Source organism: Mandrillus leucophaeus, unplaced genomic scaffold (genome assembly GCF_000951045.1).
Source record: "Mandrillus leucophaeus isolate KB7577 unplaced genomic scaffold, Mleu.le_1.0 Scaffold70, whole genome shotgun sequence".
Taxonomy (NCBI): Eukaryota; Metazoa; Chordata; class Mammalia; order Primates; family Cercopithecidae; genus Mandrillus; species Mandrillus leucophaeus.
In genome coordinates this window covers 6,772,084-6,776,564 of record NW_012107586.1, presented here as the reverse complement: position 1 = coordinate 6,776,564, position 4,481 = coordinate 6,772,084, and the positions used below count along the sequence as shown (strand labels likewise).

The 4,481-nt window shown below is 42.8% G+C and overlaps 1 pseudogene; it reads right to left on the bottom strand.

The window, feature by feature from the left end:
* Positions 1-3,242: 3,242 nt before the first annotated feature.
* LOC105528083 lies at positions 3,243-3,683 on the bottom strand (annotated as a pseudogene).
* Between the last annotated feature and the right edge of the window lie 798 nt (positions 3,684-4,481).

Below are 4,481 nucleotides of genomic sequence, written 5' to 3'. Positions count from 1 at the left end.
AATTTTGTATTTTTAGTAGAGACAGAGTTTTACCATGTTGGCCAGGCTCGTCTCAAACTCCTGACCTAGGTGATCCGACTGCCTTGGCCTCCCAAAGTGCTGGGATTACAGGCATGAGCCACCGTGCCCCACCCAAAGTTTTTTTTTAAGTTGGCTTTCCTTTTTCACCAAGAAGTAAATTGGCGTCTTTATTTTCTATTCCATGTTTTGCTCTTGAGATTTCTAAGAAGAAGTGCTTACAGCACTATGTTCATCCCAAAAGTTTGCCTTCTTGTTTGAAGATCAAACCAGGGCCTTTAGCCTGATGCAGTGGCTCATGCCTGTCATCCCAGCACTTTGGGAGGCTGGGGCAGGCAGATTGTTTGAGCTCAGGAGTTTAAGACCAGCCTGGCAGCATGGTGAAAACCTGTCTCTACAAAAAATACAAAAATTAGCCAGTCATGGTGGCATGTGCCTTTAGTCCCAGCTACTAGGGAGGCTGAGGCTGGAAGATCGCTTGAGCCTGGGAGGTGGGAGGATCACTTGAGCCTAGGAGGCAGAGGTTGCAGTGAGCCGAGATGGCGCCACTGCACTCCAGCCTGGGTGACAGAATGAGACCCTGTCTCAAAAAGCAAAAACAAACAAACAAACGAACAAACAAACAGGGCCGTTGAATTTTCTTTAAGACCCTGGTCTGTCAGAGATTTCTCCCTAACTGCTTTTCATAAAACTCCCCATGTCATTCTATCTCTTAAAAAGGCAAATTCTTCCTGTTTAATTGACTTTACCATTTTCTAATTGTCAGTGCCAAAGGTCCCTCAAAGAATAATCCAGCCACCCTCTCTTCACCATCCACTCACTCTATACATTTTTGAAATCTAGTTTCAACACCATCACCCTACCACTACCCACAGAGACCTCAATGTAATTTATCTTTCCTGGGGACCTGCTCATCATCCTAACCAACAGTTTTGGTTTTGTTGTTGTTGTCGTTTGTTTTGTTTTTGTTTTGAGACGGGGTCTCACTCTGTTGCCCAGGCTGGAGTGCAGTGGTGCAATCTGGACTCACTGCAACCTCTCCATCCCTGGTTCAAGCGATTCTCATGCCTCAGTCCCGGGTAGCTAGGATTACAGGCATGTACCACCAAGCCAAGGCAATTTTCTTATTTTTGGTAGAAGCAGAGTTTCACCATGTTGGCAGGCTATTCAACTCTTGATCTCAAGTGATCCACTTGCCTTGGCCTCCCAAAGTGCTGGGATTACAGGCATGAGGCACCATGCCTGGCTCTAACCAACAGTGTCTATCCAAATGGCTTCTCTGTCACTCCTGCAGAACTGCAGGTTTCCCTCCTTCGCACAGCTCTCACCTTTGGGATTGATCACATTGCCAAGCCTTGGTTTCTTCTCTCCTCAGGACACTGCCTCTGTTTCCTTCATGGGTAGTTTTTCTTCCTTTGAGTTTGTTTATTCCAGAGTTCTATGCTCTTTTGTTGGTGTTGTTCTAAATCCCCACTTCCGATATCTTATCCACTATGGCTCCTTTGTGAGATAATACAAAACCTTCAAATCTTCCTATTCAGCTCTGGTCTCTCTCTCTCTCTCTCTCTGTCTCTCTCTCATCTCTGGAATTTCAGTTTTGCCCTTCCCAGGCCTCCTGATGCTCTCACCTGTTTGTCCCACCTACTGCCTCAAACTCCTCTACTAAACTCACACCCTAATTCCCTAAACCAGTGTTTCTCAATCAAGGGTGATTTTATTGCTTTCTCTCCACAGCCCACCCCCATCCCAGGACACATGTGGCAATGTCTGGAGACAAAGTCACACTGGGAAGGGTGCTGCTGGCATCTAGTGAGTAGAGGCCAAGAGTGTTGCTAAGCATCCTGCAATGCACAGGGAAGTGCCCACAACAAAGAATACTCTGGCCCCAAGTGTCATAGATGTCCAGGCTGAAATCGTATCTGAATCTATTTGCCACTGAAACTTCCCCTTATCTTGGCTGGGTGCATTGACTCACACCTGTAATCCCAGCACTTTGGGAGGCTGAGATAGGTGGATCACTTGAGGTCAGGAGTTCAAGACCAGCCTGGTCAACATAGTGAAATGCCCTCTACTGAAAAATACAAAAAAAAAAAAAAATTAGCCAGATGTGGTGGCACCCACACGGAATCCCAGCTACTCAGGAGGCTGAGACAGGAGAATCACTTGAACCCAAGGCAGAGGTTGCAGTGAGCTGAGATCGTGCCACTACACCACTCCAGCCTGGATGACAGAGCAAGACTCTATCTCAGGGAAACAAAGGAAAAGAAAAGAAAGAAAGAAACTTCCCCTTATCTGTCACCTCATCACTTTGGCAGAAAGTCTGAGATTTAATCTTAAATTGTTATTTTCCATTTTCCTCAATTATCTCACTCTAGCCAATAGCCAGAGTTTCATTTGGGTTTTTGCCTTGAAAGTTTCTGTTCATTGATTATTTTCATCCCTACTACTATCATTACTACATGCATGCACTTGGGTAAAAAATATAGTTTACCTGATCCCAATAGCTCATCTCTTTTCCCTCCTATATTTGCACTCTACTGTTAAATTACATTTCCTCAAATACTGTTTTCCTCACATCAAAAACTTTCAGTGGCATCCTCTAGAGCCTTTCTTATTTAGGATTCCTTGACAGTTAGGCCCTTATCAACACCTTCCTCTTATGTCCTAAGTGAACCTTCCATTCCAGGCAAACTGGCCTACTTGTTCCATTTTTTATTCTAAATGTAATAGTCATAATAAATAATTTTTACAATACTGTATTAGCAGTTCTACTAGATAGCGAAACCGTTGATTAGTGAACCATTAACAAAGATTGGTTTCTCTTTTTGAAGGATCTATCCTTGATATCTCATGATCCACATCTGTGGATTCTGGAGCCAAGCTAACTGGATTAAGTTCTTGGATCTGCCACGTAGGAACTTGGGCAAGTTGCCCCGTTTCCCTATCTGTAAAATGGGCTGACAATAATGCTTATCTCACAGGGTTGCTGTGCAACTTACAATAGTCCCTGGAATATAGTAAACTAAAAACTATGTAATTAGGCTATTATCATTTCCTTAATGAACACACATTTAAAGGCTGTATACTTTTTGGGGGTTTTTGTTTTGTTTTGGGAACAAATACTTTTTAATTGGCTTAAAGTTTATTTTTATTTTTATTAATAAAACAAAACAAAAAAGCAAAAACAAAAACAAGAAAAAAGCAAAAACAAACATCCTGGAGAATCATGCAATGCTTCTAGCATTGAGCACAATCCGGGATCTCAAGTCTCCATGTTTCTTTGCTACTGGTCCTGTAATGGCAGAACCTTTCATCTCACCTTTATTGTTTACTATGACCCCTGCATTATCTTTAAAATAAAGAAACATGCCATCTTTTCTCCGGTATGACTTCTGCTGTCAAATGACCACTGCTGGAGGTACCTTTTTTCTGAGCTCTGGTTTGCCTTTTCTTGACTGTGGTCATCACCATGTAACCCACATCACCATGTAACCCACGTCGGCAGCGGGGAGTCTGTTCAGCCGTCCCTTGATCCCCTTCCTGGAGATGATACACAGACTTCTGTCTCCTGCGCTGTCAGCGTAGTTGATCACAGCTCCTGCTGGAAGACCCAGAGAATTTCGGAACTTCACACTAGAGGACCCACCACATCCTCGCTTCAACATCTGTCTTTTTTTTTTTTGAGATGGATTTTCACTCTTGTTGCCCAGGCTGGAATATAATGGCATGATCTCGGCTTACTGCAACCTCCACCTCCCCTGTTCAAACAATTCTCCTGCCTCAGCCTCCCAAAGCTAGGATTATAGGTGCCTGCTACCACGCCCAGCCTTTTTTCTTTCTTTTTTTTTTTTTTTTTGTATTTTTAGTAGAGACGGGGTTTCACCATGTAGGCCAGGCTGGTCCCAAACTCCTGACCTTAGGTGGTCCACCCACCTCAGCCTCCCAAAGTGCTGGGATTACAGGCTTGAGCCATTGCGCCTGGCCCACTTCAACATCTTGAATGATGGAAAGTAAAGACCATATATTGATGTATAGTGTAAATAATGTTATTAGGTCTATTGGTATGCTAGCCAAAGTGACATACCCCCAATGCATGTCTAATTGTTTGATCTGAATATTTTCTGAGCATATCATTAATGATTTTTTCTTTATGTATTATATATATATGTGTATGTGTGTATACACACACACACACACACACACACACACACACACACACATATTTAATGAGAGACCTAGCATGATTCTGGAAACCTAAAAAATCCTACAAGATGCAAAACTTCAGTATACACAGTATTCCCACATCAGTAAAGGTCTCCATGTGGCCAGGATTATCAAGTTTCTGAAGTTCAGTATTCAACTTGTTCATCATTAATTACAACGTGGCTCTGATCAACTTAAAAGCAATTAAGGAAAAACCAGAACCAAGAATAAAAGACAAGCTTTCTTTCTACTTTTTCTCT